This window comes from Ostrinia nubilalis, chromosome 9, assembly GCF_963855985.1.
Source record: "Ostrinia nubilalis chromosome 9, ilOstNubi1.1, whole genome shotgun sequence".
Lineage (NCBI taxonomy): Eukaryota > Metazoa > Arthropoda > Insecta > Lepidoptera > Crambidae > Ostrinia > Ostrinia nubilalis.
Genome location: NC_087096.1, coordinates 8,992,011 through 9,017,114, shown reverse-complemented (window position 1 = coordinate 9,017,114; position 25,104 = coordinate 8,992,011). Strand labels below are relative to the sequence as shown.

Sequence of the window (25,104 nt, the reverse complement as noted above, 5' to 3'; positions counted from 1 at the left end):
AGTTATTTTTCTTTTTAAATAACGGTTTGTTTACAATGCATCAGTTAATAAAGGAGAGCGCGGAGACACTTAATTGCAGCCTGGACTTTTGGCGGTCCTTATTGTTTGGTTAATTAAGAAGTCTGCAGTGTTTAAAGTTTAAGAATCGGGAATTCAATCAGAAGGTGTATTTTTAACACATCATTAACCCCCGGTTTCTGAATTGAGATTTTAAGGTTGAGTGTGCTCATTTTCTACTAAAATATGTATCCAAGGACTTATTATAATGTTAATCTCTGCAAGCAGAGCTAAAGGCAAAAGCCTAAAGGTTGACTGGAAGACAAGCCATGCGGCATTAACCTTTTGTACTTTACATTAATTGTTTCTATTGATTGCAAATTGTGTGTGACACCACAGAATAATAATAAGTACCTACTACGTACAGAAGTTTTACTTCGCGAAGGTATTTAAAAAAATGTATGCTCAATGTCATTAACAATATGGTGTAATTTAGCCTGTCTCAAGAGTCAATCACCATTTTGTTGACAAACGTCAGTGATTGGCACTGCGCCGAAGCTATAGGGCTGACTTCGGTAAAATGATGTGACGTGAGGTGCCAAACTGCGGAAAATGGCGGAGGAAATACATGAATTATCATGAATAATATTAACTACTTATTTACCTCTCAGTGTCTTGAGGCAACTTAAAAAAGTACATTCTGTGTTTTTATTATTATTTAGGCAGTTAAATACTGCACAGTATTTAGTACACCATTTTTTTTATTTTCTTCCCTCATACACAAGAATACGCGTGCGTGAGTCAATGTTCGCTCGTATGTGAGGCCTTGTCGAATAGTATCCTGTAGGTGGGCCATCGTGCGTGTTTTGTTTTCGATGTAAACTCGCGGAGATGAACAGGCCTGGTGACACACAATAAGTATACAGGGTGTTTGGTAAATGGGTATATGAGCCGACACTAGCCCATGTTAACATGGGCAATAATGGGCATATAAATTGTATGGTGAAGTCAGAAATTTGATATCATCATTTTAATTTTTTTTATTTTCATACAAAATAAATTTTATAAAATCCGATTTATATGAAAATTAAAATAATTAAAATGAAGATATCAATTTTCTGACTTCACCATACCATTTATATGCCCATGTTAACATAGGCTAATGTCGGCTCATATACCCATTTACCTAACACCCTGTACTATAGCCTATTCTATGTTTTATTATTTGTAAAAACCGATCATTATGAGTGCTTGGACCTGATTAAAATAAAATTTTAACAATCATACTTGAATCTATGATGTTTGCGCCATAATTTTAAATCAAGATTGATAAAATATACCTACCCAATGTTGCGACTATCAGTTTGGAAAATAAACAGTTTTATGAACTAAGCCTAACTATAGGATCACTGATATGATAACATACGATACTTAATAAGTCACCAATGTCAAAAGTGATTGATTTATATCGATAAAAATACTTATGGAATTTTAAGAGCTACCAATTTGTCGATTAAGGAAAATATCAAAAATTAAAAGGATCGCCTGATAAATTGAATCGTTTAAGAATCCGCAAAAAGTGTGTTTTGGTATCATAAACGATTAATGAGGGTTGGGGGATCAAACCATCAGTTGACTAAAATAGATGTTAAAAAATCAATTGAAAAATAATATGAGTTGGTTACTTATGTATTTCTTGACACAACATACCTCTTGTTGCTATAAAATCAAAGAATCGAAGCTTTGAAATACCTACTTGTGCGTATCATTTTGTATTTAACTAATTACTTTACCGCTAACAGGAGAAATGGCTACCTTCGCGTATAAGGCTCCATAACAAATGACAAAATATTCGCTACCTGCGGCGCAATGTACCGACTTCTTAAAGAAATGCATTTCTTTACGCTAACTCGACAGCCAAAACATTAACCATGTTGCACGCTGGTCAGGTTTTAATGCAGTATTTTCTTTTTAGTACCAAAGATGCACCTTTCAGATTGCATAATACAGTGTTTATTGTGAAAAATTGCACCCAATTATATGACTTGTTGCAAGCGAGTATGTTAAATTGGGGCATTATAATGGCTCCAAAACACCACTGTCCACTATCCACAGTGCAGGTATAATATGTAGTAAGATTAAGACGTAAGAATACCATAATTTTAATAATTTATGATGTAGGTACTTGGTAGTGTCTAACTAGATTTGTGGCAAATGCATTAATAAATTATTGACATTCTAAGAGTTAGTTAAAAGTTATCTCATAAACACCGGAAGTGATTAAACATTTTTTTTTTATAAATGATCATTTGTTATGCCTTGCAAAAGGTGCTATTGGATTGATGTGTACAAATTCAATTAAAGCAAAAACTTGACTGCCTGAAAACGCACTGTATAGAGAGCTGTCTAAAATATCAAGGTTGAAACAACAGTGGATTAGATTCTTCAATCCATCCATGTTTTAAAACGTATTTTAGTATTATTAGCTTATGTGTGATGAATTAATTAAATCCGGATATAAGTAATTAAGTATGTGAAATCGATTTGCAGGCATTTATTCGCACATCAAAAGCATTCTAAAGCTTCCGTAAGCTGCTTCGCGCGATGCGTGAGTGCGTGAGATGAAATTATATACGGACAAAGGCATATCAATGTTAACACTGGTATCATAAGTAGTTGTAATAGATTTCATTTTGGAACTAATTATGCTGTCTATTAGGGACTGCGCGCATTATAGGAAGGGCACGGTAAGGGATTTTTTAGGTGACGAATAATAATGTACCCTAGTCCCTATAGTTATAATGCTACGGTAAATTACAATGTTACTGGTTTTAGCAAGCCATGGCATGCTTTGGAATACCGAAGCGGCAGCCTAAAAATCTCTTGCCGTGCCTTCCCGATAAAGTGCGCAGTTCCTTATTGTACACTTTGGTACGTGATGACTCTACTACATCTAACTATACTGTGTCATAACGGTTTGTTCAATAAACTGTAATCAGTTTGGGGCGGTAAGTGATTTTTAATCTTGTGACGAGAAGGATCGTGTCGTGCACGTTACTGATACTCAGGCGATACCTAAGATATCTGGTTAAATCGTGACACTCCAAAGTCATCTTCCTAAATGTTCACGTAACTGTACCCGCTGTAAAATAAAAATGAATCACTCAAGTGTGACCTGGTTGCAAGATTGTAGCCCTTAGCCCTTTTCATTAATCAGATCTATTCTTAGATGCAAATATACCGTCTCATTTTTAAAGGTTTCTCCTCTTTTAATGTGTTTACTTTTGTTAAAATCCAGGTTACAATCGTGACTTGATAATTCGCCATAGACTCCTAAAGTTTCTACAGGACGCCAGCAACAGCATATATGAACGACTCTACAGGGTGGAATTTTGTAATGCCACCTGGAGGGAAAGTACTCTTAATATTGTAGATAGAAATTTTTTCTCAAAGAAAACATTCCTTTATTTTTTTAAAGAAATAGAACTGCATTCAAAGATTTCCAAAAAATTGCTTGCCACACCCGGGAATCGAACCAACTAAAATCTGTTAAAAATTACACCCTGTATTTTTATTACATCGATCGTTAGGGTTAAATATAAGAATGAAATCTCTCTAACATAGGTACTTGTTAGAATGTTAGATCAAATGAAAGGAAAACCATGAAATCTTAAATTATTTTAATTATGTCACAGAAAATTGTATGGGATGGTAGCGAATTTTCGAAAATCTTTGAATGCAGTTCTCTTTCTTTTCAAAAATAAAGGAATGTATTCTTTCAGTAAAATTTTCTATCTACAGTATTAAGAGTACTTTCCCTCCAGGTGGCATTTCAAAATTCCACCCTGTATGTATATGAAGATAGTCGAACTCTCGTCCAAACCTTTGGTATGTACCCCATCATGCCCCTCCTCCCCCACTTAGTATCTCCTACATACTATCTACGTCAAAGTAACATTTCATTGGATGTCACTAATTTATTAGCAGCCGAAATGGAAGGTACTCGTAACTAATTGTATTTGTGTAGAATTACATTTCAATTTCATTATTTATCAAAAATTTTATAGACCCAAGACCCTAAAGGCAGTCTGAGAGTAGAATTTATTCCGCAAATACTTCATAGACTTTAGTGTTAAATCTACAGTTTTATTTTTAGCACCGCAAATTAAATTACGGCCTTTTCTTTAACTCCCTATTTGTAACTAGTTGCAGCAGGCGCCAATGCAAAAAATAAGACACGGCCAGGATTCCAGGACATCAAGAGGCAAACGACTGCACAGGTCACTGCCAACTCGGGGCATCTGTTAAAATAGTCGTACGAGCATATAAGAGGCGAGGGAGCCGCGACGCGCGTCCACATACAGCCTAGCCGAGACCTTGCCCACTTCGCAAGGACGCTGGCGCAGCCCCTACGAAAATTCGCCCGCCATTTTCAAACGAGCGCGAGCGCGGGAAAGTTGCAGCGTCTGCCGCGTAAACTTTTTGTGGTTACAAATTGGAGTGTATGTGAATAGTAAAGTTATCCAGATTTTTAAGGTGAGTTTATTTTAGTGGAATTTAAATTTAAGAAGTTTGAGCGATTTAAATTGTTTTTGTGAATGGTAACTTATAATTTAGGTACTAGATAATTAATAGTTCGGGATAAAGCTTGTATGAATAGAGAGTTATTTTAGGTTAATGTTTTGGAAAACTGAAACTGAAAATGTTTTTTAATTTTCATTTATTACGAAAATCCCTACAATAAAATCTTCTTACCATCTTCAAGATACATTACTTCAAGTAATGAAGTGTTGATTTGCACATATTTCACACATAAGTTAAAAAGGAAATCCTATGATATCAGTTTTCGTATTTCTTTTTTTCATACAAACAACTATCGGAAATCGGAATGCAACTTGCACCTGTGAAATTCCTACAGTCATGACTAAGATGTTCCTGACTACGTCTTGCAAAGCGTGACTGAGGGATTTGAATAATCGCAGCCATTGTCGAGCTACCATGACCTGGGATTACTCAGCTGAATCTTTGCTTCTTAACAATCCAGTAGAATCACTCACGGAATCATTGTTTTTTGGTCGAGATTTGTAAAATCACGAAGCCAGTAGTTGCTTCCTGCGGTGTGCAAATTTTTTCTTGATGCAGTCTATAAAAACTTATTTAATACTTAGCATGGTAGAATCCAAAAGAAAATGTGACATGAAAAGCGCCCTATATGGCCTACCATACTTTGATATTAATATTTTATGAAAGAAAGTAAAACGTACCCAAGTAAAGCTTTGTTTATTGATTAGATGATGGGATATTTTACAGAAACAAAAATGCCTACCTAATATTTACTTTTTGTTCTTTAAAGCAAGTTCAATCTAATAGTCCTGTAATTATTTCGAACGAGATATCGATTAATTGAAAATGGCCTCTATTATAAAAGAATGCTTCCGTTTTGTCATCGTGAATAATACTATGTTACACTTTACACTCGCGGTCTGCGGTTATGATCATTCTATAGCTACCAACTTATTACTGTAGTAGGTTTCTTTAGAGCCCATATTTACAATAATAAATGAAATCTGCGCCCAGAATATTAAAAAAAAATCTTACCTTCAACTATTAAATATTTCAAATTAATAAAAAATTCCCAAGTCCAACTGAAATTAGGTAATTACAGCATATTCACAGCAATATTCTTGTCCTGCCATTTCACCTCTCAATAAATCATTGTCTCTAAAAACGATGTTAATTTTCGGATCCTTAATTATTTTGCGAAGCGTTTTCTTGCATGTCCCGCTCAAGCCTTACTCGGTTCCTTAATTGTAACATTGTACGCAGATGCGCCGATAGGCAGCAGGCGCAGGCGCACAGCGTATGTTAATTCCATCGATACGAAGCTTGCGTTGGCATTCGTTTGTAGATAGCTCTTGTCTTTTTACTGTAATATATTTTCTTTCTTGTCCGAGTAATTGAGAGCTGGGGATGAGGATTTATTGTTTACGCAATTATGCCCCTACCTGTCATAATCTGGTCGTAGTACAAAAATTTGCTCGAGTAAATAATAGAGGGTACTTATAGAGAACTTTATTGGTTATAAATAGTTAATTAGTTATAAATAACAAAGGTTTATAGCCCTTTCGGACCGCTCCAATACAATTGGTAAAGTGTATTTTGTACAAAAATTGTGCGCCATGTCCATTACAAAATAAAACCATAGTAGGTACTTTCTTTCGCCAAGTCGGGGAGCGCAATCAGTCATGAACTGTACAGGTTGTAACCTGCTCACCAACTGCGCTTCGGACAAAATTTGCACGGGAGGTGAAAGAACGCATCCCGCACAATCGTACGATACTCAGCCCATCCACTTCCGATGTAAAACTAAAGAGATAATCTCGATTTTGTAACCCGCACTTTTTGTGATAACTTGTAAGCAAAGACTTTGGCATAACGGCTTAACGAACTTTACTGACACAATTGTATCGACTTGGGCCCTACAATACCTTATGCGTATTTTAAGTTTCTCATAATGATTAATTTTTCATGGTTTCCGCACCATGTTTCCGATTTTAAACGACGCTACTATCGCAGAGATGCTCAATACATCTGGGGATGAGAGCGATGACAATGACAAAAGCTAGTTTCGGCTACTTCAGATGAACTACTCCTCTTCTTCTGATGAAGGCTCAGACATTCATGACGATACATACCTCTGAGTATGCAAGCGGCATAGCTGACGAAGCCCTTCAATCGTCAACATCTTCCAGGAGATGCTGTTCATGATCCAGGAGATATTAAAACTTCATAGGAATATTTCGAGCGCTATATTTACTGTTGAGCTCATGGAACAGATGGTTTTGCCCACAAATCAACATTAAATGGCAAATACTGGTATAAAAATTAAACCTCTTTATTCCTTACTGGTAATAAATACGTGTTTCGGAATTCATGCCATTGATAACATTTCCAAAACCCTTACAATTTTGACCCTCACAATTGTACGTGGGAAGTGAAGGGCCCAGTTTGATACAATTGTTGGTATATGAATTTTCCAAGATGGCGGCGGAAAATCTGGAAAATTATTGCAGAATCGTAATCTGCGGCTCCAAATTACCTAAAATTCATCTTCAAAATTACAATTTTTTTTCTAGTTTAAGCGCGGGTCCGAAAGGGATAGGTAAACCTTCCCTTTTTACTTCTGCTGGGGCTGTCTGGAAGAGGTCTCTTCCTATGGATGAGACCGCCTGATTTAGGTATATTCGCCTATCAAGCCTATCTAATTGAAATGAAACTTAAAGCACTAACTGTACGAGTATTAAACTTTAAAAACCTACTAATTTAACTGTAGTTTTAGTAATTACATACACTTAGATCAGAATTTTGATAATTTGTAGTTTATTTTCCAAGTTAGCACTATAATGATTACATGTATCATCATGTATGACGAACAATCCATAATGACTGTAAAGCTAACCATAAATTACTGTAAAAACTTTTATAGTCCACGTTACAGTTTTTGCTCTAATAATAAGGCATAATTAGTGGAAATAAATGTCCGCGTTCAGTCAGTTATTATTTTGTAACCAGTATTTTTTCTGATCTAATTTTAGCATAAAATTCGTCTTCAAATGATTTAAAGTAAACATTACGACACACATTATTGTATAGCGCTTCCTCACACCCACATCCGCAAATAATGTAATAATTCAGATTCAAACATTTGAGCTTACAATCCACAAATAAGTAGATAAATACGTCTGCATCGAGTTAAGAGGCAAATTGTATGCAAACGCAAAGTGTTGAAGGGACACCCAGCTATCTTCAGATCCCACCATCCACATCTCTACATCATTCGCATCCCATTTCTATTAACATATTAAAGTATGGACATAATTTTCTCACCGCGACAGGTGCGCTGACAGAAAATATTCGCAACAGAGTATTTTACTAACTCTACTTTTTACCTTACACAGTTTGATTGCAATACCATCTTTATTCCTTAGCACGTAACGAACAAAAAACAAATAAAATAGGGTTGAATGCACTTGTGTTTTTCTCGTGTATAAATAAAAGCTATAAGACCGAAATTACAGTGCATCATCATTGGATCTAGACAAACCAGTTCGTTTCACGGCCGCAAATGCATTGGTCCCTGACAGGAGATTATATTATTTAACTTAGTACATAGGTACCAATGATACTTGATATGTAAGTATTCGTAATAAGCTCGTAATATTCCGACATAAGTTGCAATTTTTTTGTTACGTGTAAAGTTGATTATTAAACTTTCTATGATTTCATTAAACAATAAAACTATTTTGAACAAACTTTATGAATATTTCTAAGGTCTGTCCGAGCCTAGAGTTTTTCGATTGCTGAAAGCTCTAAAAAAATCAATTTTCTATACTCAATCAAGCTCGTGATAAATTAATTATAGGTTCTCTACAAAAGCTATCAGTCAAACTCTTTTAGAGGTGTACCACAGTTTACAAAATAATATTTATGAATTGTTCGGAACAATGATCGCCGATTTGCGCTGGATTATGCAAATTGAGTTATTCTTTGACTACGGTGATCTAAAAGTTTTATCCTTATCAGTCATTGACTTCGCTCTATTCTATAGACTTGATAGTTGTCCCAGCATCGCGATCTTGCTGTGAAAAGTTACTGTAAGTAGGCGTTATTAAAATGTTTAAGAAAATAAAATGTAGAATGATATGAGAAGTTATTGTAAGTAGGTGCTATTGAAATGTTTAACAAATTAAAGGGTAAGTATACCTTAGTTCTTTAGAAATTTCCCTAAATGTAAACAAATATGGCCAACTGACATTGACGAATTTTTAGTCTATGTCAGTTGATCTACTAGTGATGCGACAAAATCTCTCGTTAATCGCAATTCTGTAAATGTCATTTACGGACTGCAACAGACGATTATTAGATTTTCAAAGATCGTTTGTATAATGATTAAGATCAATCCCTCTTCTGATTGATGTTGAGATCAGTAATCAAATCAGATCGTCAAAATAGGATCTTCTTAATCAAAGAAAATGTAATTTTCCCTTTTTTATTTGTTTAGGAAATATAATTTAAATTATACTGTGGGTCTAGACAAAGTGCAAAATAAAATCGTACCAGTCGAAAAGTGGTCGAAAGGCCTTTTTTATGTGACACTCGTCTGTATAATAAAGCTGTATTCAAAGACTTCTTCGCAAAGTGTGTTGTTGCATTCAATGAAGAAAATGTACATTGTTGAATATAACCTCGTTTATATTTTATTTTAAATTAATATTATCAAAGTAATTGGTAATTGAAATAATTGAATACTTGAAATAGAATCGATAAAATTTACAGATTATTATCTATGAATATTGTCTATGACTTACAGATTTTCCAGAGATAGGACCTAAATTTAAACGTCAAATGTCGATTTGACAGTTTAACATGAAGCACAAATTTTCACCATCCAAATATTTTGTTAAAATATTTTGTTTTCAATGTTAGATTTCATATTTGTTTCATCATGAGAATAAAGTTGGTTTCATGAGCTTGTGAAATAATGTGTATGATATTAAGAAAACGTGAGTATTATAGTGTAATTGTGTCCACAAGTGTTTGTTTACATCGATGGAAATTTCTAAAGAATTTAGGATTAGAGCGAGTAGATAAAATAATGTGGCTCTGAATAAAAAGTGTTAACATAATTTGCAGTTGGTATTAGAATTATCCATAATATGTACTTACTTTTAACACCTTTTAAATTTGAATGAACCGGAAAAAATACTTACGCGTGATTTAACTGTTATTTTGCATGATTAGCAAGAAAGTGTTACATTATTTATAACGCAATGCAGGTTTTAAGGTAATGAGCTATTTGGCAGAAATGCCAAGTAGGTTCGGTTAACTTTTCATCAAGTTCATTGCCAAGAATCCAACGCTCTGTTAGTCAATAAAACCACTAGGGTACGCATAATGTAGCGGACTCAATCTGTAACCTTGAATAGGTCAACTTCTAACTATTTTTACTTCGCGGGTTGTCTGGAAGAAATTGCTTCTTAACGATAAGACTGTCCTTCGATCTTCTGTGTTTCTTCTAAATGACAGTTTTATGTGGCAAGATAATTCTTAATGAACGAGGTAGTAATGGAAATTTCTACCTAAACAACGATTGGGTGAAATCTACTTCAAATGGCTCTGCCGGCTGTATAATGTAGGTCTAGCTAGAAGGAACTTAAAGATCGTGATGTAGAGAGTTAATAAAACAGATTTTGGACAGGAAAATACTGCCACTTCTAGATCTAATCAAAAAATGACTAAGAAGAAGAAGTAGGCATTTTATATCGAGTATCTTATGAATACTTTTATACAGAAAAAAAGTTGAATGTACCATGGTGTGTTTGCTAATAAGCAACAGATGTAGATAGTCTTTAATTAGCAGTAATAACACGCTAATAGCAATAAAACTAATCTCAAACAAGATTTCACGATGATTGGTTCACAGAGTAGCAACAAAAAAGTGATGAGTTGATTTGAATTGACTTTACGTTACAAATACATGCGCGATATCAAAGCCGGTATTAAATAATGGCATGTCAAAACTGACAGAACAAAAAACGCCAAGACATCGAATAATAGCGAACTTAATACCGAATATTGTTGATACGATCTAACCGATGACACACGGTCGATTGTTGACATAGCCCCCATACGAGGTACCTACGTAGGTACGAAAAAGCTCACAAGCAGCGTGCAGCGCTATGAACAGAAACCATTTTGCATGCATTTAATCTAGCTCTAATTTCCATTGCAACTTTTATTTCAATTGAAGATCAAACGGCTCCAGTTTCAATACCCGATCATTTAAAACTTTAATTTATAATTTATCAAAAAATGTAGATGAAAGCTAGGTAGGTTCATAGTCTATTTTATCACTAAAGCCTGGTCCGTGAGCACGTAGAATTTTGTCCAATGACCCCAAGCTACCCATCCTTATCGCTCGCGCCTAATTATGTTGCTGTCGCGCTCGCACGCTCACTGCGGGCGCCCGTCGCACGTCGCGACAGCAATATATTTTACGCGCGAGCGATAAGGATGGATAGCGCGGGGTCATTGGACAAAATTCTACGTGCTCACGGACCAGGCTTTAGTAGAGCCTTAAAACACTTGACGTAGCAAAAATAAAGAACACTCAATTTTATTTAGGGTAATAAGGTCTGTCAACAAGCTTGATATTTTTTAATTTACTTGAATCCTGAATTTCAGGACCTCAAATTCTTTTTATGGGTAAGTATACCGATTTAAAGTATTTCAGCATAGTGTTAATTTATTTCTAAACAAAAAACTTACTTTGGATTAAATGAAAATCTAGGTGTTTGTAGTTGTAGGTCACTTAGTTTGTCGTCACTTCTTTCTACGTTTTCTTCGACCACCGTACACGATTCGGAACCACGACTTACCGCGCCTTAAACAAGTCATTGTCTCCTTACAGTAGGTATTACGATACCGTTATGATCCTGCAAGTCCAAGGAAACTCGAATATAAGATGGCATTTTGATTAATGGTTAAAAACTGACGATCGATTTGACGCGATGGTCGAGATATGAGAGGTCACGCGTTCGATTCCCGCAGAAAACAAATATTTGAATGTATAAACATGTTATGTTCTTGCAACTCACGATGGCGAGTTAGCTTAACTTGTGTGTGTACGTGTACATGCACATAACGATAGTGTAATGTCTATCAAAACTTTTGAAAAAGCCACCACACATGTAAAGCTCACTTCCAATTATAAATCGTTGCTTACTGTATGTCTTGTGTCTTACTGTAGAACCCAAATGAGGTTTTTCATAAGCTTGTGAATAAATCGCCATAATATTACTAGATAGAAGTTTAGATACTGCAATCACAGACTTAGGTAGATTCTTGCTATTGCAATCTTTCAATATTTTTATTGTAGAGCATCAAAACACTTATGATTGCACAACATCGGGAAGTGTTTCGCATTATTATTGCGGTTCGATCCTCATTTTCTGGTACGTGGTTATCCCGCGTTGTTCCAATGGGTGCCCTTGTATCCTGGAGATGGGAAAACGTTGCACTCCCGTTTAAGCGCGTTACACATTATGAAGATCATGACCATTGTTATGTTTTTTTAATTTAAGGTCCTATTATTTTGTATCTGTTGATGCAGGTTTAAGAAAAAACTTGTTATCAAGTTAACAGTTTAACGATAAGTTTTGAGCTTATTATGATGCTTTGAGCTTATACGATACTTATTTTTAAGCGGTATCATTCCAATTTTGGCAATTGTCAGTAATAATTTATTACTAAACACAGTCATCATCATGGTATGACGGAGTACGTCATTTTGATCCTTCGCCAGTACATGGAACACACCCACCAATTAGGTGCGCCTAAAAGCTCTTCTACACTAGAATGATGAAGGTTTTGTTACATTTTAAATTAAATGACTGGGTTTTTGTACGTTGGTTTAAATGCTTTAAATGGGGATTTAAGTATAAGTTGAAAGGAATTAAAACCCCACATAAACATTTGAATGTTAAATGTTGCTAAGACGAACCAACTCGCACTGAAAAGTTGTCAGTCTAATGTAGAGTCAAGTTTCTAACTCATCATAACCTCTCAAAATCAGTGTGTCCGTTTCGCTGACTTTTCGTTACTTTTCAGTTATACAACAGTTATAGTAGTAAAAAAAGTCCGCTACTGTGTATAAGAGCCCTAAGGTAAAGCCGTCATGAGGTAACTCTTTGTTGGTCCCAAGCAGGTCACTGAACCGCTGTAATCCAAACTTGTAATTACACAAGATCCTATCAGAACAACCGACAAATGAGGATGTTTTGTTCCATATGGTACGCAATAAACTTTTTGTCTCCCTTATAGACAATGCAATCGGTAGCGCTTTGTTTTGTTAATTTTTATTACGGCTACCTAGTGTTTATTATCTCTGAAAATAAGGAAAATCCAAGTGTGTAGTCGCTTCAGCAATTTTAAATGGAGATTCCATAAATTAGGCATAGGTATTGCAAAACCATATTTTAATTTTAGACACTAAAATATTTTTGTAAAAAAAGAGTTGCAAATTATTATTATTTTTTATCAATAACGAGGAAGCATTTGGCCTTTAGGTATTTGACCTGTTGGAAAGATAACTATTAATAAATAAACCAAAACGTGATTAATAAGTTTTTAAATATCCAGCTAAACATTCTCACAAAAACTCTGGAGCAACTTGACTCACTAATTACAAAGTAATTATAACCAAGATGCCTATGCCGAAATATAAAATGAAAAAGTTTGCTGGAAAAGGTCAATAGTCCCCAATCGCAACTTGGAGTAATTAAAGTCATATAGGAGTCAAAATTAACTCATCAAATTAATTTTGCACCGTTTGAATTATTTTTATACCACCCATAAAAAACTGTTTATAAAGTTTACGATATAAGTGTTGAAGGAAGAAATGTCGGAGAAATATTTTCGCGCAAAAAACCGTTAAGAACCCACGAAACGTGATAATTGGATCGTTAATCAAACACGACAATTTTGTTAACAATTTTCTGACAAGTAAAGATAAAATTAAATACTATATTATCAAGCTTCAACGAACACATTGTAACTGTAAAACAGGATGAGCACCTTATTTATTCATAAGTTCGGTCCTTTTTAATTTTTTTCAGTCCATAAGTTGCCAAGTTATAATCCTGTTAACTAAGTAAATATTTCTTTCATCCAGTTTATGAATAGATAACTCATCTATCTTAAGATACTTAATAACTTGGGAGCGGCAACCTACAGCTGATATATTTTTTGTTATTTTACTACTCTATTTTCAGATTATTGAACAGTACAAAATAGGTAATAGTAGTGGACGCTTAAAGCTTCTTTCATTTATTACACCCCTGCACATCCAATCCAATATCTACAGTTTGACCGCTAAAAAGACCCAACTGGTGAAGGCTTTAGGTACCCGAACTTATCATGATAAAAACAAGACATAACTCAATTAAAATCTGAATCAGTGAACTCTACATGACCTTACCACTTCACATTGAACTAGATTCGGAAACTGCGTCCTATAATTAAAATGGAACAATAAGAAAGTGGCGTATTGATTGTGCAAGATGCAGCATCAGAATCGCCGGATGGCCAGATACCATCTCCGCGATCCTAGGCCGTAACGTTACCAAACTAAAGCCTTTATAGACTTGATTTATTGCGCTTTAACTCTATCGCCGAGTGGAACTAATAGCTTCATTATAGCCAGATAGCCGGCGCAAGGAAATATTGGAAGCCGTGAGCAGAAAAACGCAGGTTTTTGTTTTTCAATCTTATAAGTAGGACCTATAAAGAGGTCTAATTTGTTAAATAGATAGTGAGATGAACAATTATTGATTTTTATTTTTAACTAGTTGAGGCCGCTGGTCCTTATAAATTATAGTCTACATGTTGTTCAGGTTTTTCTGATAAGTAGGTAAGCAATTATAATAAAGGTTTCAATATTTTTTCAGTTTTTGAGCAAAAAATCTTTCGCAACTAGATTAGCTTCACGTAAACGTCGTGGAGCTGATGACTCTTATTATTGTTTCTTGATTTTTTATTGTATTTTTTTTTAAGGTTTTGTCCAATTTAACGGCCGTACTTAAACATTAGACCTTCTAGTTCATTCTTAACTGTGTATTCATAAACTTCCCTAATGATCGACATGAAGTCATCGCGCCAGAACACATTACGTGCACACGTTAGATGCGCATGAAAATCGTGATGATACGGGAAAACTAACTGACACCATAATTATTGAATCCTGGTATTCAATATCCTTGCAGTTCGTGGGTCAAGGTAATTATAATAATTGAAAAAGGTTATCAATAACCTTTTACCTACGATACTAATCGGCAGTAGTACTTATCCGATACCATCAAGATGTTCGAAGGATGACGTAGTTTTAAACACCTATGCAATTTTAATGCAGATATTTTTTAATCGTACTATGCTAAGGTGGACGTTACAAAATGTGACTCAGAAGTCTCCGAACTCGATTCAGTTTAATTAATTCAAGGCTTTAATTGATTGTATATTTAGACTAATTCTAGGAATGGCGTCGTTTAAGTTCTATCACCACGAAAGCTATTTTTTGGCGGTTTTGCGATTTTGATGCCATTCGCTAGAGAATCGAAGAAATACGCGTCGTTTCGTCCAATCTCCTGAAAAGTTGCGAAAAATGACTTACGTGGTGATAGAACTTAAACGACGATAGGTACTGATACCTTTTATGATAATAATAAATAAATATCCTTGGACATTTTACACTGCGCTTCTAGTCCCAAACTAAGCAAAGCTTGTACTATGGGTACTAGACAACGGATATAAACATACTTAAATACTTTTTTTTTGTACATACTTATTATACATAGAAAACACCCAGTCCAATACAAACAAATATGTTCATGCACACAAATGTTTGTACTGTGCGGGAATCGAACGCGCTACCTCCGGAATAGTTGTCCGTTTCGAACCACTACACCAAACGACCGACTAAATGATGGAAATTAAGATTTAAATAAATCGAGTCTTGAACATTAATTTGTAATAAGTATGAACCAAATTCAAATATAAGTAGAATACATCATTTGAAACAAGTTACGTAATTTTATAATTACTTTTGGATATTTTGATTATAAAAATGTCGATTCCTTGGAAATCAATATCAATTTATCTTTATTTTATAGGAGGTCACGATTTGTACAGATATAAAAACTCCCTATATCGAAAAATAATATCTCCCTTCCGACAAATAAGGCAGTATGTAAGTTAAAAGGTAGCTCATCACCATAAAACTAATATCCACAATCAATTATTTAATTTTATTGTTTAAAAAACGAATCATACATCAGGAAATAGAGCGGCATAAATAAAATCGTTAACTACAATAAATTAACACTTCCTCAGTAGCAAATTATATCATCTCAAATACAGACTATTAAGATGTAGTTAAAGGTAAAAAACAATAGCATTTTTTTGTGATGTCATTGTTCACAATATTGGTGTAGAGTCGACAGCACATCACCCTACCCCAAAATGACGGATTATTCCAATGAATTTTGAACTTTATTACCTTTGGTATAAGTCTGTGATAAATGACGTTACGGTACCTAAATATTCCTTTGTTCGGCGATAATTTTTTTGCTGAAGGCATTTAAAATTTAAATTTGGAGTATCATAAAGATGACGCTTTATAAGCGGCGCGTGCGTCTTATGACCGTTAATTTGTTTCATAAAGATTTGGGGTGCGTGATTTGATCATAAGAAGTAATGTTATTAAAAATATCGTCGAGTAATTATTTAACTAAATAAAAAAAACTGTCGTTAAGAGTCGCCTCTCGATCTAAATATTTTTAAATAACTTGAAAAAATTGAACTGCCTAAGGTGGGAATCGAACCCACGAGCTTTCTCCCGGCAAGCGAAAGGTAGTGGGTTCGATTCCCACCTTATATGGTTCGATTTTTTCAAGTTACTTATTTAAAAAAAACTTAAATTACGATTACGATTGATAAGAGTGCATGTGCCATTTCAGTGCAGTAACTTTCCCATAACTAAAAGCTCTATTAGACCTTCATAGACTTGATAATAAGATTCATTGAAATGAGCTAGCTATTTTTCTGATTCGTTTTAGAAATAAAATCATTCAGAGCTTTTACACAAATAACATGATGTTTATCTAGTACCTAATTACCTATTAGTTGCTTCTGTTGTTACTTAGTATAACATAGTGTAACGCTATTAACCGTTTATTATAATTGTAGTTAATCTTAACTAATGTAGGCACATGTTGCAATCAAGATAACTTTATATTTCGCAATCAGAAGAGGCACGTGCAATAATAAGATTACGTGCATGTAGCTGTCATCCGGTCAATTACAAGAGCACCTAGTTCCTGCATATTTTAAATGCAATTTTAAATGTAAGGTCACATCTTAGTGCGCGTTATCTTATTTACAATAAGGTCCTAAGTTCGATTTACAGATGGGACAAATCACTTTGTAGGTGTATCCAGTTTGATCAGTTCAATTCTAAAACGAATGCCCTGCAAGTCCTGTCAAACTGGGAAAAATGTAATTAGTGATTTTGTTTACAACCAGGCCATTTAACCCAGAACCTCTGACATGTGAGAGTCTCAATCACTTAGGACTGGTCCACAGAGAGTCAGGAGACGTTATGTTACGAGTATAAGACTGGACTGATTCATTTCGCTTTTTTCCATTCGCTTTTTTTCAGTCTTATTACTAATTTCTGACATTATCCGGGCACAAAACATACCTTTGTAAAATAAATTTACTTTTTTAAGTATAAAATATGCAGTCGATAGTGCATCTAAATCTTTTTATCGACCCACGATAAGATTATATCGAGTAATCCCAGTAGATAGATTACAACCTACGCGAAAAGAGATTCGATACAAAGGCAGAAAATGAAGTCGCATACATTGAATAAACATTTAGCTTATCTTCGGCACGGCTACTTGCTTCGATAGCAAAGCGGGCAATCATTTAAGGCGCGCGCACATCGCTTATGCAAGCGTGTTGCGTGCGCGCAGCCTGGCGCCGTAGCCTTGGCCGTGAGAAACCGTGAACTCATTTACTACGGGTCTACGAGCGTGCGAGATGATGGGTGGCCGGTTTATTGAGAAAACGATTAAATAAGCATCGATGGATAGCTGGTTTTAAAGCCTTTATGGGCAGTATGGGCCCGCCAATATGAGCTATAGTCATCAATTTTTCGCACACTCACCTGGTATTTACTTTAGCCAAGTTTTTAATTAAAGTCGGGGAAAATGTAACAGTCGTTGTCTGGAAGAACACCAGTCCTCGACAAAAAATAGATGTTTTCGATTAACTTTACTTGATGGTGAGCATTATTAGGAGACAAAACCGTAAAAAGATATCTACTACCATGGACTAATATAATTAGTCCATAAACTAATTTAATAGTCCATTCTACAACTAACCCTAAACTTAACTGAAAACAAAACACTTCACTAACTCTTCTATCGCGAGTCGCGAAAAGATAAGAGCGGTGGAACTCACACTGATGTCTTCCCCGAATAGGGACCTACCAAAAAAGAGTGAATAAGTTAAGGCACCAGCTAAGGTGATACATACCTTTGACTATGACTGTCTCTACCTATTTAGTGTCAGTGTTATCAGAGTCATCATCATCATCATCATTTCAGCCATAGGAGGTCCACTGCTGAACATAGGCCTCCCCCATGTTGATCGATTGGTAGCGGCCTGCGTCCAGACGTTATCAGAGTGTTATGGTCAAATACCTGCCTATAGTTGAATAATGTTTAAAAATTACACATTTTAGTTTTTTAAAGTTGTGTTCTATTTCTCTACTTAGGTAGAGGTCTGAATTGCTAATTTGCTATTCCATTAGGACGAGAAAATTACCCACCCTCATTATCGTACCTGTTTATTTTCATGCAGGGTCCATAATGATGAACCAGGACCCTCCCATAACACATCTCAATGTGTCGCCGGCTATTCTGATGCTATAAAACCAGTCTATGGATGATTATTATGGAAATCCTATATTTTTGCGTCAATGCTTCATTATTTTACGTTTTTAGAGGATAATCGTCTATGAATAGTACCTATGTAAAGGTACAGCTATCGCAAAAGTGTGTTATAAGATGTTGATGAGTTCAGTTAACTTATGTAAGTTAACCTAATACTCGTACATAGTTTAACGTTTTAATCATGCGTACCTAATAGGTACCTACTTAATTAGTTTAATGTTTTAATCAGGAATACAAAATGTACAATTTCTAAAAAAGGGACAATTTCTAAGTTACATATAAATACTTTTCGAGACCACTAGGATAATGAAATAACAGTAAGGGTAGGTATAAAACTTACAACAAAAAATATATTTCCAATGAAGAAGTTGCTAATGGAGATTATTCAAGTTTTTGTTCTTCACGACGCGTTAAGAATTGTGGTTTTAAAGTAAAAACTTATGTCGCATAAACAAGCATTAGCAAATTAGGTATTATTCTATTTTAACTGCAGAAACCTTTTGTTACAAAACCTTCAAAATAACGAAAAAAAAGTAGGGGGCGATATTTTAATGGGCTATCCATCCTTCACAGGTTAGGAACGGAAAATGTATGGCTAAACTCCGGGCAACAGCAAGTGAACAACAAAGAAAACTTTAATTATATTGAATACCTTTAATATGAAGATATACTTAATCTTCTTAGTTCTAAAGCGCAACCAACTTGCACGATTTACCAGGCTGAGATTCGCTCACGATTCAAGTATCGAATCTTAGAAGGTGAATGGCATTTCTATAGGTTCTATCCAAGATGTTTCCGCGGAACGATTTATTTACCATTGTTTAAGTGCAGGACTCGGCAGATTCTGTCCGGTGATCCCTGAGTATGTGGGAGTCAGGACTTGCATGATGAGTTGCAGAAACCCCGCGTTGACAGCTATCCTAGGAACCGACATGAATTGGCATAATATTGAGCATCATTAGGTAACTAAGTTTGTGAATGGAAAAGCGGTTACCTTACTGTCTAAAAATTCGTCTTAAGACAAAAACTGAAATTAAGTTTCACGGCAGTTGGATAGTTTTGATAAATTTACATGGATTGTTAGTTACCAAAGATATTATATAAATAGGTTAGTACATACCACTACCTATAAATTGGAAATTGAAATAAATTCTACTAATTAATTTACAACAAGAAAGTTACTTAGATATTCTCAAATTGTGTGTTACTCCACTCAGTAGCAGCTTGTTCATGCTTTTCTGCCTTAAGCAAATAGAACATTAGAACAATTAAAATAAACAACTGCCTCTAGAAATCCTAGTTAAGAAACTAACGAGACAGGCCGAGTTATCGCGTTAAGGTTTTTGTTACACTCAACCTACCTGAGGGTAGTCACAATGTATTCCTAGACACCATTATCTGGAACCATCAGCTCACCACAAGAATGCCGTCCTGACCACGACTGTTGGAAAGGGAATCTCCTTGGAACCAGTTTTATCTTCGCTCTTCAAAAGTGGAAGTATTACATTTGTATCGAATCGAGTTACATTACTATTTAGCCTTATGCAATTTCACTGTCAGTGACTTTGGTATTAAAAACTTAATTAAAATGCCATTATGGACAAGGTAGGTAAGTCAAATTTTTGCGAGAAAAGTTTATAGAGCCTGAGCCGCCATCGGGACGTTGCTATATTATCACAGTATTCAGCAGCTTTTTGCGAGCTTTAGCAGCAATGTAAAGGATAATCTTATACTGAATAAACACACCATTTAAAGTCCATAAATCCAGGTGTTATCGCTTGCGATTAGATCTCTACATTTGCCTCTTAATAAGAGGCGAACGAAAAGATTCGACCATACCCGCGAACTTATAGTGAACTAATGAAAACTTGGTTTGAAAAGTCAGTGAATCTAATATTTTCTAGTTTTCCGAGTCAGTACCTACGAGTCGGTTACCTCTCATAGTTAAACGAATTTTATTGGTCATTATCAAACGTCAACCTTAAATCTTAGAAGACTTGTTGATTGATAGTTTTAGATCAATAAAAAGTCTACGGTGGCTTTGAACATAACCTATAATAATAAATTTAATAATGGTACACTAATGCTTGATTATAGTTCACTTGAACTACAAATAGGGGCTATAATAACATGAACGTCCTTCACCTGGGCTATTATTTTCCTAAAAGTGCTTAGCACACACTTGCGTTGTAATTTATGAAAAAAGGATTATTTATAAAAGTGGGCATGTACCTACATGTTGCTAGGTAGGTAGGTACATTGAAATTGCTGATTGATTTATAAACATCCAAGAAAATACGGTATGCTTATTATAGAATATGTATGTAGGTACTTAATAATGGCTCTCTGATTTAATAGTAAATTAAAGATCAAAACGATGGCCACATAATAATTTATTGTCCCTTACAGTACTCGAATCCGCGATCTTTGTAGTCAGCATACTATATGGGTATTTCTCATCGCCACGGTTCTCATCGTCACCTTCGTGGCGAATTTCATTTCAACTTTTTGTAAACAAATATTGTAGCGCTTGATGTGAAGATTGTATTCTCAGTAAATCAGTCAAATAGTGAGTCTCGTTTGGAGGCTTTAACGTTTTGAATTTTTTGATGCCACGAAAGTGATTCTGTACTTCACAGCAATATTTTTTTTTCAAACTTTACAACTGTATATGACTCTTAAGTGTTTATAAAACATATATTTTGTCTTATTTTCATAGATAAATAGCAATAACATAATATAAATAGGTACCTACTTAAATACAAGATAAAATTTTACCGATTACGTCACCTACTAAGTTACAAGATTCTACACAATTGGTTTTAAGGGTGACACTGGTGGCATTCTGAAATGCAAGAAGCAAAAAACGGATTATCAGTACCTCAATAAAAAAGAACTCTAACTGATTATTTATCAGTCCCTCAACAAAAATATATTTATTATTTAGGCCAGAGGGCCTCGTATTTTTGTGTACAACTTTTAACTCAAACTTCAGATTAAATTTATCTTACAAACAGAAACACAGTCACATATACAGACATACATACAGTCATACAGACAGACAACAAAAATACGAGGCCCTTATTTATTTATTGATGTACTGATCTCTACTTACCACGTATAATTTATTAGTTATTAAAATATTGTAAAAACATAAACACCAGTCACTATATTTTAAAATAAACCAAAGCAAAAAATCACTTTCGTGGCCTAAAATCACCTTCGTGTATAAAACACCACGAAGGTGATGCCACGAAGGTGACGAAAATTTTAGTTTTTTATGAATTATCCTTAAATTTGAATTTAACGGTGCAATTTGAATACTACACAAACAAGTCTAACATGTTAAGTTTTCAATGGCAAAGTTTCAATTAAATTGTTTAAATTTTAGAGGTAGAAAATATTGTTCAAGCAAGCGACGGTATATCTATGGATAATCACAAAAAGTTACGTATTTTTTTCGCGGAACGACGATCGACCTACCTCACCTCCCCAATGGTCGAAGCGCGACTGACGTTAACCGAATAGAACGCTGTGATTGGTTGCTGGTGTTCGGTTTAACGGCAATCTTGTATTATTACTCAAAATTTTAGGTACCTAAAATCGTGTGACCAACGTATTTCGCTTTCTCAATTCAAAATAATTGTAAGAAGATATTTTTTTGACTGTTGTGTGGAAAGTATATTTCATTACGATGATTTTAGTATATGCTACACACAAATTGAATGAAAATTGTGAATGCAGTAACCAAATGTTTCATTGCAACCGAAGGTGTGACACGATGAGAATGCGAAAAATGACCCCGTTTTTTATCGTTCCATGTGATTTTTTCGTATTATTTTTGCTTCTATTACGATAAAATTTATTTTGTATGTAGCTAAATAGATATTTTATCATCTGATTTCAAAGTTATTGTTCTAACTTATACCGTTTATGAACTATTATCGTGTGACCATCAAGTTTGAGTGTAAATGAGAAGTACCCATATAGATCTGTCGATCGTCCAATCATCGTTACGTCCAAAAGCGTAGATTATCTTGTCATAACATACATAACAAACTAGACCAGTCAGTGTGCCACTGATGGTAGAACCAGCTGGGATGTCCAGTGTAATTGTTGCATCTCCATGTAATTATACGACGAACCGACGCGTTTGTTTTAGGGTTCAATGGGAAAATAGCAAGTTGTTAATATGATTTTGATGAAGTGTCTATTATCTTAGGTACTATGATGTACCTAAACGATTATTAATTTTCTAGTAATTTGATTTCTGAAACTGTAGATAATAGGTACCACTGTTAGTTATCTTGTAAACTCTATCATTATGTTACAACATTAAAACAGTAAATACAATGTAGAGTCCCTCGATTTATTCTACCCCGGACTCAAACCTTGAACCCTTCTAAAATGATTAACATTGTATTGTACCTAATCAACCAGTCCCAACAGCTAGCTAGAATGAATTTAATGGAAAAAAGATATTAAACTCCCTCACTAATAAATATTAATCACTCGTTGAACTTAAAGTCACGTTTAGAATGGTATATTGACACTTTTAAACTACTGTTCAACTATATTAACGACTCTCCTTCATTATTTTTTTTGGAAAACGAGAGAGAAATTATTAAACCCCACCATCAGACATGAGGGTATAATGATTTTTTTTAATAAAATTAAAACACTGTTTTAAATGCACAGTATTGCATAGCCTCAATTATTTACAGCGGTGCTACAATAACCTTTACAACTAACGCAACATGCAAGTCAGCTACGGAACACAACACTGAATTGGGATCGATCTTCAGTTGTTTCCTTCGTGTAAGGCTGGTTATTCACTTGTGACCTTTAAAGAATCGCCCGAGGCACCACCAGGAATCCGTTGAGAATAGCCCACCAGTAGGTAGGTACTATGGGTGCCAATTTAAAAAACAGTCCACTCTTTTTGTAAGCAACCATGTTTTTTGCATTGACATAAATAGTTATGTACATGCAAGTTTATTGCGTGATTTCTCGTAATAGTTTTTTGCTCTGAGATAAAGATAATCTGAACGTGTTTGTTATTGTTATTTGTTATGTTTTAACTCATTATGTTAACATATTCACCGATTTATACGAATTTGTAAGGCTAGGTTTTAAAAGGAGTACCTAGACAAAAAATTATATGAAATGGCTCTTCTTCTTTGAATAAACACGCATTAAACCTGCATAATTATTTTCTTTAAAAAGTTGCAGTTCCTTTATTTCGTTCATCGACTTAGGTAGGCACTTACCTAACTATGTTCATGCAGGGAATCCTTTTAGTGTATAACCACGGTTTAAACGTAAGTTATACTTTTTGTATCACTAATGACTAATTACTTACCCGGAGAGCTGGATATGGCCTTTACCTCAAATGAAAAAGAATTAATCTGGATTCAACTCGCATTTAATGACAAAATAAAAATCTGTAGGTATTTACCCATATCTATCTTATGACTGTACCTTTGCCCGTATTTTTCTTCTCTTTGTAGCTTTAAATATAAAGGTTATACAATAAAATTCACTCTAAATTTAAAAACTCCGAAAACTCATTTATTTTTGCAAAAGCACTTTTACACGTTTCACCACCTTAACCCTACACCACTGCTTCGGGACAATAAATGAGCCAGTGCTGGAATATTTAGGAAAAATATTCTTTGTCCTAGAAATACAACGTGTCCCAAAATTCAAGGATAAGCCGGCGCCGCAGGATGGACATAGTCATGACTACTTTAGGAAAAATAAGGAAAAAAATATATCTAAATTATTTTTTAAGTTACACAATAAATTACGAAATTCTTCGAAAATTGACACCCCTTATGATATTTTACATTACCACGACTACCATTTTTCAAATATTTCTGTTTTTTTGTTTGTATCGGCAACTTAAGTAGTGCTGCTATCCACCCCAACTCTCAAAACCCCCAGAATCCTTGCAGTTTTTACACAAAAGTTAATCAAAATATGTTATTTCCTTAAAATTTTGAACGATTTTTACTTTCACTCCACTTTGACTCATCGTTTTGTAAAAAAAAAGTATGAACACTACTGCGGCAAGTTTTTTATAAAGTTGACGCAACTATCCAAGATTCCAAAATGGTATAATACTTTAAGAAACCTAGTCGCAAAAAAGATATGCGTACCATTTTTACAAGCACTTCGCTTGTTAGTTAGTATGGGTTAAATCTTGCAACTGAATTTAAAACCAGTTCTCCTCAACCGATTGAGCTGAAATTTGGTATACTTATGTAAGTACGATGAAAATGCAATATTATCGTACCATTGAGCTGAATGGAGACTGGAGGTGGCCATAGGAACTTCTAAATGAAACGGCGGAATTGCATCTAGTTTGGGTTAGTTGGACTTGTCTTTTCGAGCACTTTAGTGCTAGATGATGTCCAGGGTTCTGATGATGAAGTCAGTTACAATTTTCAAACGAAGTCAAGCTTGTTTTTAAAAAAAGTCTTTTTTTATTACAACTTTATTTTAAACTTTTCAGTTGTTTCTCAATCTC

The 25,104-nt window shown here is 34.7% G+C and overlaps 1 protein-coding gene across 1 annotated transcript in view; it reads left to right on the top strand.

Annotated features, from left to right (window-relative positions):
* Positions 1-4,347: 4,347 nt before the first annotated feature.
* The window catches only part of LOC135074581 (mucin-22-like), a 31,902-nt gene continuing 11,145 nt past the window's right edge, over positions 4,348-25,104 (top strand). The window contains exon 1 of the mRNA XM_063968920.1: positions 4,348-4,533. The gene's annotated coding sequence lies outside the window, so the exon portion shown is untranslated. The remainder of the gene's footprint in view (positions 4,534-25,104) is intronic.